Genomic DNA, 11,554 nt, shown 5'->3' on the forward strand with positions numbered 1-11,554 from the left:
AGATTTCAGGATGATCCTAGAGAATCTCACTTAGTAGCTATTAAGAGAATTTTCAGATATCTCAAGGGAACACCAAAACTTGGCATTTGGTACCCTAGAGATTCTGGTTTTGATCTAACTGGTTATTCAGATGCAGATTATGCAGGTTGCAGAATTGATAGAAAAAGTATAACAGGAACCTGTCAATTTCTAGGAAACAAGCTTGTGTCCTGGTTCAGTAAAAAACAAAATTCAGTTTCTACTTCTACAGCTGAAGCGGAATATATTGCTGCTGGCAGTTGTTGTGCACATATTTTATGGATGAAAAACCAATTGCTAGATTATGGTCTGCAAGTGGAAAAATTCCTATTTTCAGTGATAACACAAGTGCAATTGCCATCACTGAAAATCCAGTACAGTATTCAAGAACAAAGTACATAGACATCAAGTACCACTTCATAAGGGAACATATAATGAATGGTACTGTGGAGCTACATTTTGTTCCAAGTGAAAAGCAGCTTGCAGATATATTTACCAAGCCACTGGATGAATCCACATTTTCAAGGCTGGTAAGTGAGTTAGATATGCTTAATTACTTTTGAAGCTTTACAGGTAATTTGTAAGTTGTAATGCAGCCAAAAATTTAATTGATTTTTCAGTCTTGGATGAAATTTTGGCTAAGTCAAAATTTACATCTCGATGGATGATCATTATCCATCGAGTTTGATCATCCTTCGGTATACAATTTGTTAATAAAATCAATTAATTTTCTGGAATATTTTATGTCTCGACGGATAACTGATTTATCCTCATCCGTCAAATTGTCTTATTCTTAGCCGTTGATTCTCTGAACATTATACATCGAGTATACTTATAGTTTGTAAGCATAACACGACGGATAATTGATGGAATTTTTACAGTTTAGTTTTAAACGGCTATTTTTGGGCAATTCTTATTGGTTACTTTATTTTACTTTATTATCTTCGACAATTATTTTTGAGATAGTATAAAAGCATAATTCATTTTCATTGCTTTTCTTTTATCATTCTCAAATCATCTGCTCTAACTTCTCTCTTTCTCAAAAGCACTTACTCTCTCTCTCTGCAAGTTTTTACTCTCTAACAATGGCACCAGTCATCAAGATCATGTCTCAAACTGGATTTATCTATGAGAAGAACAACTTCACGACTTTAGTGAATAAGGGGATTCAGCAGTCTGGCGACCACCACAAAATGATGGATTTTATGAAGAACTCAAACTCAACTATGCCATGCTGGAATCACCCACCATTTACTGTGAGGTTGTTGAAAAAATGTGGACGACTGCAACATACAACTTAACTGATAAGACTATCACTTTTACTATTAAAGGTAAGGAATTATGTGTTAATAGTGATATTGTTAAAGCATGTTTCAAAATTCCTGATAATACTGTAACCTTACCATACACAGACACTGATATTGTAAATATGCTTAATTCTATGGGCTATGCACTCTCTACTTCTAAATTAAGTGAAATTAGGAGGTTGGGTCTTAGGAAGGAATGGAGTTATCTGTGTGATGTAGTTACTAATGTATTTTGTGGTAAAATTAGCAATTTTGATTCAGTTAATATCTCTATGCTCAACATGCTTTACATGCTAGTAACTGATAAATTTTTCAACTTTAGTGATCTTGTCATATTTGAGTTGGGGTTTAAGTTAGGGGAGCTAAATAAGAGGGGTAAAAATGTTTACTATGCTAAATTTTTAATGATGCTTGCTAACCACCTCTCTGAGGATATTGTGCTTGAGAACCCAACCAACAAATTAGATTGTTGGGTTCAAGAAAGGAGAATCATTGCAGATTTGAACAGGGCAAATCATCACAAAGAAGTGCCACTCTTCTATTTTCCAGTTATGGAGGCACCTTAGGTAAGTGAGGTAATTTCAACTGTCTCTACTCTTCCAACCTCACAAACTTCTTTGCATTCTAGTGTAGCTATGGAAACTGTGTCATTGACCCAACAGTTGCCTACCCAAGCTACCAAATCCAAAATTTCAAAAACAAAGACAAAGAAAACCCCCTCTGGTGTCTCTCAAAGATGCCAGTCGTAAAATCCACCAAACCAAAAGAGGGGAGTGTGAAGGTGGGTAAGAAAGGTGAGGGACAGGGTGAACATCAAAGAAACCCTAAAGATAAAGTTGGAGAGGTGAGTGTTTCCCAGCCTAGCCACACTGTAGTTTCCCAACAAACTGCAGTGCTTAATACATATATAAGCTCATTACTAGTTGCATCCTCCCAAAAGGATGTGACTATTGAACATAGCTCTCATCCAAGAGCACAAACCAAAAGGGTAAGGGACACAAGCTCACCCCAAACTTACACTAGAAAGAAGAAATCAAAGACCCTTGGGGATGCACAGGGTTCACACACTGTGCAAACTGGTGCTAAAGACACAGTCACTGTACCTTCTTAAAGTCAGGTTGATGTGGCTCCAATAAATATGGAGTCACAACCAAAATCTCTAACAATTGAAGCCCCTGAAACACCAAATTCTCCCACACACTCTTTGGATGTTGACATGATAAACACATCACTTCCAAATTCTCCATCTTTAACTCTCTTGGAGAAGCCAAAAACCCAAACAAGTGAGCATCATCTTCTAGATGATTTGTTGGCTTACTTGCCATTTCTTTCTGAAACTGTTGAGACATCTGTGCCAAAATTTTCATCAACCTGCACAAAGTCCACAATAGTTTCCACTCCAAACTCATTCATTTCTACTCACTCGATGGATATTGTTCATCCGTCGAGTAGTGATTGTATCCTGACGGATGTGCCTAACAGCAGTTATCCGTCGGTTAGCCAAATTACTACCCCGGTGGATATCTTTTATCCGTCGACTGTCTCTGCACAACTTAAAATCTCTTCAATTTTTACAAGTGTAGAAGACTTAGTAGTAGTGCAATCACTCTTAGGACTGAGGGAAGGGAGTGAAATGAGTTAGAGCTTGGGTTGCTCCCAGGAAAAAGGAGAGGAAAAGAGTGAACCTATGCAGTCCATTTCTTCAGGACTGACAAAAGTGAGTGTGAGGAGTCCCACCTTAGATGGTGAAGATGAGGGTGTGACGGTGGGGAGCCAAGGTGAGACCTTGATGCAATAAAAGAGAGATCATGAGAGAAATGGAGTTACATGAGTGATAAGGATGGAAACCATTGCAAGTGAGACAATGAATGTCAGTGATGCAAAAAGGAAAAGGCTATTTCAGCAAGAATATTAAGTTGTTATAGATTCTATTTCCGTAGATGCTGAGACATTTACTCACGCTGTAACAGCTTACTAAACTCTAGTTGTACAGGGCAATGAGGTGGCTGAAAGATTGCTGAACTTGGTGCATACTACACAATCTTTATAAAGAGCAAAGGATGCAATCACTGCTATGCCTTCCAATATTGGCAGTGATTTTGAACTGGATGAAAGCTCTTTTGGGGATGCTGGTGGGGATGATGAGGAAGATAGCATGGACATAGGGGGAGATGTAGATGTTCCTGCCTGGATGCTAACAAAAGAATGCTCCTACTCATATCTCCAATCAACATTATTCAAGGTAATTCATGACACCCAAGCAGCCATTCAGGCATCTACTAATGCCAGCACAAAGAAGCTACTCACAACACATCTTGAAGCACTCCAGCTGCATAAAATTCAAGCCCTTAAACACAGTCAGAGTGTGGATGCAATCAAGCAAGAAATTTCTGAAGTCAAGTAAGATGTCATAGAAAGGATGGATGCTAGACTCCTTGCAACCACCATGACTGCAATTGTTCAAAAGCTAAGGAAGGAGGTTGATCTCAATAGGAAAGTAGAGAAGTCAATGGCCAAGATACTTAACAATCAAGAAACTCGGACTACACTACTCCAACAGTTAATGGATTCTCAACTCCCTCCTACACAACTTGATGATAACAAAAAGGGGGAGAAAGGCTCAAGTGAGGGGGAGCAACAACTTAATATTCAAGTTAGCAAAGTAATTGTGCCTACAATTGCTTTCACCAGGCCACCAACTAAGGACAACATTGATTTGATTAATGAAGCAGCAGCCACATTGAGAGCAGTTGAAAAGAAGCAGTTGAAAAGAAGCAGTTGAGCCCAATCAACTGGGAGAAATCTGATGAGGATATTCAAAAGAGGTTTGGGCTAGCAAAGAAGCCAGAAAAATCAGCCATTCATCACTCTCAAGTCAGGAAAATCTCTGTGAATGATATGAGCATGAATAATCTGGAAAGAGGACAGCCATCCTGCATCAAATCTCCAAAGGATGAGCTAATTTTGAAGCCAAAGGTGAACTATCCAAAATCTTCACTAAAGAACCCTTTGAACACAGTGTATGAGACACCAAAGCCTGATGAGAAGAAGCTGTTGGCCAGGTCTATAGCATTCTACAAGGATCCTGCAGATTCAGTTCTAAAAAGGAGAATAGCCAAGATTTTCAGAAATAGTAAGAAAATTTATGTGGTGGCTGGACACCCTCACTTTGTTGAAGCAAAAAGGGAAGAAATACAAGATTGAAGCAAGAAAAGAAGCAAGCTGCTCTAGATGCTAAAAAGCTCAAACAAAAGAAGGAGCAAGCTGCTATCTTGGCCAAGTTACAAGCTGTAAAATGCACACAACAAATTTCTGCACAACCATCTGAATCTGTTGAATCTCAAGATCAAGTAATGCAAAATGAACCTCCACAGACAAAGAAGCCAAGGTACAAGCAAAGAATCAAGAGAAAATTGGATTTTAGTGATGAGGAGATGGAAGGATATTTTCCCAAAGAGTCTACTTCTACAATAACTCAAACATCCATGCCCTCTATGGCACATGGAGAATTCAAGATAGATCCATCCAAGAATTTTCATGGTGAACCTATCATTCCAAAGGATGAGCCAATAGACTGGGATAGTCTACCAATTCCTGAACTCAATCTACCTCACTTCATGAAGCCAAAGAAGACAAAGACCAGAGCAGTCAAGAAAGTGAAGCCCTCAACTCTCATATCCAAGTCACTAACCAAAGCTCAAACCAAAGTCAACAAGGGAGATATCATGTACATCTATGACATCAAGGAATTCTCAGATCTAAACCTCTATCTAGATGAACTGGAAGAAGTTAGAGGGATTGATGCTTAAAGGAATCTACCTGAAAGGTTAGTATTCAAGTACAAAGGAGGAAAAGAGATACAATGGCCACTTCACATGATCCTTCAAGAAAGCCAATATGTGCTGATAAAGGTTTATTCATCCTTCAAGAAGAACTTTGGATTCAATATGACAGCTAGAAGACTAGTTCTAAAGAAGATTGAAGAACTGAGGAGTATTAGAGCCAAGGATGCACTCCCAAAGACTCTAACTATTCCTTACACTAGAAGTAGAGTGCATCTAAGGCCCTACTGGCTGATAGAATTCATGGATGATAAGGGAGTTAGAAGATTCTTCATATTAGAAGACCAGTTGAGCATCTCTAGCAATGGGACTCTTTTGGAAATGCAAGGAATGCTAAATCTCTCAGAATCTAATGAACTGGAATTCCACAGACAGCTACAAAATCAGATAGAAAAAAACAACAGAAAGCTTGGAAAGAGATCCAGATCATCAAGGAAATAGATCAATCTGCTCAGGCTAGAGGAGCACCTTGAAAAAGACTGTGAGCAAATCTTTGTACACTTTGCCTTATAAAATTTTCAAGTAATTATAGCAGCACTGTTTAATTTTATCTACTACTTTTTAAATCTGTATTTTTAGAGTATTTTGTTATCATCAAGTTTCTCTTAATTTATGGCTACAATTCTAGTAGACACAAATTGGGGGAGATTGTTGGGAATATGTTGTGAACTTGATGATTTCATTAACAAAACACCTTAGTAGATTCAACTTAGTGAATTATGTAGCACTCGATGGATAAGGAATATAGTCCCGACGGATGACTCAATATAGTCCCGACGGATGATGATTTGATATCCATCGAGTGAGTAGCTTATGTAATAATAAGTCATGTAGTACATTTATACAAACACCTTTGTATAGATTCTGTAGTAGCATATAAGTCATGTTGACTGTAACTAGATATGCAGAATAGGTTGATTAATTGTAAATAGATGATTTCTTGTAATTCCGCATAAATAAAATGAAGTCAAGTGCCAAAAAGCTACCCGATGAATGATCAACAAGGCAACCCGATGGATGATCAACAAGGCAACCCGACGGATGATCAACAAGGAAAACCAACGGATGATCATGTACCCGACGGATAATCAATTCAAACATCTGTTGATAGTGACAATACAGTCACATGCGTCGAGTGTTTGCAAAAGGAATGTGGCAGCCTATTCAACTGAATTTTTGAGAATAAAGAAGCATTGCCATTTCCATGCTATTATGAAGATATTCAAAGATACTGGAATAGAGTAATGAAGTAGCATAGTATTAGACTTGATAGGTTTTGTTTTATTATCTTGTCTTATTACTGTGTAATCTTGGTGATATATAAATCAAGAGTAGCAAGTAGAACAAAAAGAAAACTAAGTAAATATTTTCTCACAGAAACAATTGTAAGCTGAATCCTTTAGCATTTCTCTGTAAGTTTAGTTGTTCTTACTTGTAAGAAGCTGTGAGCTATTCAAGCTTCACAGAGTTCTCTTGATATATATATATATATATCTGGTGGATACATTCAAATCCACCAAAAAGTTTTAAAGACTTGTGTTTTTATTACTTTGTGTTTTGATTCATATTTAACTTGTCATTCCGCACTTTGCAAATCAAAACACTGACATATATATTTTAAGTTAGAACATTCTATAATTCAGAAAAAGTTTTAAGAATTCCATTCAACTCCCCTTCTGTAATTCTTGTTGCATTGTTAGGGACTAACACAGTCTCTCAAGATACCCTCTGTCTCGCTGTACGGAATACATTCCTGATGATTTGGTCAGCTCCTTGGTGAAACAAAAATGGCTCATCCCACATATACCACTTCACGTCGTGAAGAAACTTCTTCCTTTGAGCAGAAGATAAGTCCGGGGGCATATTGTTGATCACAAGATAGTTCACAATGTCTGCGAACCACGGTTCTTCTTCGTGCACCCCAAAAAAGTGCTCATCGGGAAAAGACTCATTTATCAATATCTTATCCTACGAAGCTGTACTTGGATCTTCTAACCGAGAGAGATGATCTGCAACTTGATTCTCAGTACCTTTTCTATCCTTGATCTCCAATTCAAACTCCTGAAGTAAAAGAACCCATTGAATCAATCTAGGACTCAAGTCCTTCTTCGAGACGAGATAACGAATCACGGCGTGATCAGTGAAAACTGTTTCCTTCGTTCCAAGCAAATAAGATCGAAACTTATCAAAACCATAGACAATGGCTAAGATCTCTTTCTCAAAAGTAGTGTAATTCAGTTGAGCACCATTAAGGTCTTACTAGCATAGTAGACCACATGAAATATATTGTTCTTCCTTTGCCCAAGGACCGCTCCAACTTCATAATCACTCGCATCACACATCATTTCAAAAGGCTCATTCCAATCAGGTGCAGTTATGACAGGTGCTGTGATCAAGCTCTTCTTTAGGCTCTCAAAAGCATCTAGACACTCATCATCAAACTTTAAAGGGACATCTTTCTCTAGCAGATTGCACAACGGCTTAGAGATTTTAGAGAAATCCTCGATGAACCGCTGATAGAAACCCACATAACCAAGAGAGCTGCAGACTCCCTTAACAGAAATTGGTGGAGGAAGGTTTTCAATGACCCCACCTTGAATTTGTCCACCTCAAGACCTTTACTAGATACCTTGTGCCCAAGAATGATGCCCTGTTGTACCATAAAGTGACATTTCTCCCAGTTAAGAACCAGATTGGTCTCAACACACCTTTTAAGAACTGCGCCAAGATTTTGCAAGCACTCGTCCAAAGAATTCCCGAACACAGAAAAATCGTCCATAAACACCTCTATATTCAGACCAATCATGTCAGAGAAGATGGACATCATGCATCTCTAAAATGTGGCAGGTGCACCACATAATCCAAAAGAAACTCTTCTGAAGGCAAAAGTACCAAATGGACAAGTGAAGGTAGTCTTTTCCTGATTTTTTGGAGCGATGCAAATGTGATTATAACCCGAATAGCCATCCAGAATATAATAGTATTTATGGCTAGCCAACCTGTCAAACGGGAAGTGATCCTTCCTTGTGGCCTTGTTCAGCTTCCTGTAATCCATGCAAACTCTCCACCACGTGACTGTTCGAGTAGGAATTAGCTCATTCTTTTCATTAGCAACCACGGTGATGCCTCCTTTCTTCGGCACACACTAAACTGGGCTCACCAAAGAACTGTCAAAAATAGGATAGATGATCCCTGCATCTAGCCATTTAAGAATTTCCTTCTTCACAACCTCTTTCATGATCGGATTTAGCCTTCTTTGTTGCTCAACAGTCGGCTTGCTTTCTTCCGCTAGCAGAATTTTATGCATGCAATAAGAAGGGTTGATTCTCTTAATATTTGTTATAGTCCATCCAATTGCCGACTTGAACTCTCTCAAAATTCTCAAGAGCTTTTACTCATCACTACCTGAAAAATCAGATGCAATAATAATAGGCAAAGTAGATGCATCACCTAAAAATGCATACCTCAAGTGTTCAGGCAAAGGTTTAAGCTTGATTGTAGGAGCTTCCTCAATAGATGGCTTGAGACGCCCCTCAGCATTTTTGAGTTCTGATATTCCAAGAGATTCAAAAGGCATATCCAGCTTTCTCTTTTAAGGAGAAGCATTCAAATACTGCAACTGCTCATCACATTCATCATCTTCACTATCTGAATTCCCCATCAAGGCTTTCTCTAAGGCATCAGACCTTAGCATTTGATCAAGTTCTGAAGTAACCACATAATCGACCAATTCCACTTTTAAGCACTCCTCTGTATCAGTAGGGAATTTCATGGCATTGAAAACATTAAACGTCACATCCTGATCCAGAACTCGCATAGTTAGCTCACCATTCTGCACATCAATCAAGGTTCGGCCAGTAGCCAAGAATGGTCTTCCCAAGATTATGGAAATCTTTTTTATCCTCCTCGAAATCAAGAATCACAAAGTCAGCAGGAAAGATGAGTTTGTCCACTTTGACCAAGACATCCTCCACAATGCCTCGTGGATATGTAATAGAATGATCGGCCAACTGCAAGGACATATATGTAGGCTTTGGATCAGGTAGATCCAACTTCTTGAAGATAGACAAAGGAATCAGATTGATGCTAGCTCCCAAATCACATAAACACTTATCGAATGATAATTTTTTGATAGTGCAAGGAATAGTGAAGCTTCCAGGATCTTTAAGCTTCAGAGGCAACTTCTGTTGTAGCGCAGCACTGCATTTCTCCGTAAGAGAAATGGTCTCTAAGTCATCGAGCTTCAATTTCCTAGAGAGAATACCTTTCATAAACTTCGCATAGCTAGGCATCTCTTCAAGAGCTTCAGTGAAAGGTATGTTGATATGAAGTTTCTTGAACACCTCCAGAAACTTAGCAAACTGCTTATCCCACTTTTGCTTCTGCAACTTTTTAGTAAAAGGAGGTGGAGGATAGATCTGTTTCTCCCCTGTATTACCCTCAGAAGGAGTGTGTTCCATAATTTTCTTTCTTGATTCCACTGCTACTTCCTTCGGCACATCTTCTTCATCCACAACTTCATATTCTGGAACTTGATAATTTTCAGGGCTTGCAACCTTCCCATATCTCAACTTCATATTCCCAGATTTTAGGGTAGCAGGGCTTGAGAATTCCTGCTACCTTGCCTTGCGATAGTCTCTGAGAAGGGTTCTGGTATTCATTAGCAGCCATCAGTTCAATCAACTCATAAGCTTCATCATAGCTCTTTGCCTATAAGGTTCCACCTGATGCTACATCAAGCATGGTTCTAGACTATGCTCCCAAGCCATTATAAAAACAGTTGATAATCATCCAGTCAGGAATCCCATGATGAGGACACTTCCTAAGCGTCTCCTTATAACGATCCCCAAGCTTCACATAAAGACTCTCCCGATTACTACACAAATTGAGTAAGAGCATTTCTGATTGCAGTTGTCTTTTCCATAGGGAAGAATTTAGTAAGAAAATTTTGATCAAGATCTTCCCAAGTAGTAATAGAGCCTGGTGGTAGAGAATGCAACCGACACTTAACTTTATCCCTCAGATAGAATGGGATAAGCCTCAGCTTAACAGCATCTTTGGAAACGTTGTTGAATTTGAAAGTGTCGCAGATCTCGATGAAATCTCTAATATGAATGTTCGGATCTTCCATTGGAGAACCCCCAAACTGAACTGAATTATGCACCATCTGAGTCGTGCTAGCCTTGATTTCAAAAGTATTATCCGCGATGGCTGGTCTGAAAATGCTAGACTGAATATCATTGATCTTCGGCTGAGAATAATCCATCAAAATTTTCGGATTCGCTGTTGGTTCTCCCATTGCAATAACAACTTCTTTCTCAACTTCTTCAAAAACTTCTCCTACTTCAACTTCTTCCTCCGCTTTATCTAGTATTCTCTTGCAAGATCGAGAACGCGTTAGCATAAACGCTCTCTAGATTACCTGAAATACCATCAAGCAAACAAGTAAAATATATGAGTCAGTGAAATTTAACGATCATTGATGTCAAGCACATAAACTAAAAATTAACACTGAGTCCCTAATAGCGGCGCCAAAAACTTGTTAGGACGAAAATACATGCTAAATTTACACGCAAGTATACACGCTCGTAAGTAATATAGAATTCTTTCTAGTTCGTTCCCACAAAGACTGGTTTAGGTTAAGTTCAATTTACGCACTTATGCAACAATGATATGGTTATCGTCCAATGCTAAGACAAATAACAATTTGGGTTTTGATTAAACTAAGAGATTATACTAAATAGCATCAACTAAGAGAATTGAGGTTGAATTACTTATATGAGACAAATATGGGATTCTAACTTCATTACTACTTCATTCAAAGTCATTGTTCTTAACCTTAGCATGCAATGGTGATGACAACTAATCAGATAACACGAAACTAGTAAACGCCAACTTTCGTTGTACGAATACCCTACTACCAGACATTCACAAAAGAGATAGAAGCTGAATTGACACCAAATATGTTGAGATCCTATATATCTATAGAATTTGACAACATAAAGGTTTAATGCGCAAGTTATCTATCGTGATTACATAGGACAAGTAAGATGGTTAAAATTACCTACGAATCATGCATAACAAATACATGAACCTATGCTAGCATGGCAATTTCTAAACCTCTATATTCAGTATCGCTTCAATAGAGATTAACATGTTATCTTATATGTTCGCGACGCACATAAGACGAATAAGTAAAACCAATACTAGGATATCATACAATCACCACACACTTAGGTATCGAAACAAATTAACTATTGAAATCCATAAGTAAATCCATTAGAATCCCACGATAATGATTAGTTCATAACCGAAGTCATCATCACTGTGGGTTCCGATGAAAGCATGGTAAATAAACTGCCTTTATAAACTGAATAAATAATCAAA

General features: G+C 38.2%; 1 non-coding gene across 1 annotated transcript; it reads left to right on the forward strand.

The window, feature by feature from the left end:
- The first annotated feature begins 9,968 nt into the window (after positions 1-9,968).
- Positions 9,969-10,076, forward strand: LOC141669377 (small nucleolar RNA R71). Its single transcript, XR_012553663.1, has one exon. It is a non-coding gene; the product is annotated as a small nucleolar RNA R71 (small nucleolar RNA).
- Positions 10,077-11,554: the final 1,478 nt, after the last annotated feature.

This window comes from Apium graveolens, chromosome 6 (assembly GCF_009905375.1).
Source record: "Apium graveolens cultivar Ventura chromosome 6, ASM990537v1, whole genome shotgun sequence".
Classification (NCBI taxonomy): domain Eukaryota; kingdom Viridiplantae; phylum Streptophyta; class Magnoliopsida; order Apiales; family Apiaceae; genus Apium; species Apium graveolens.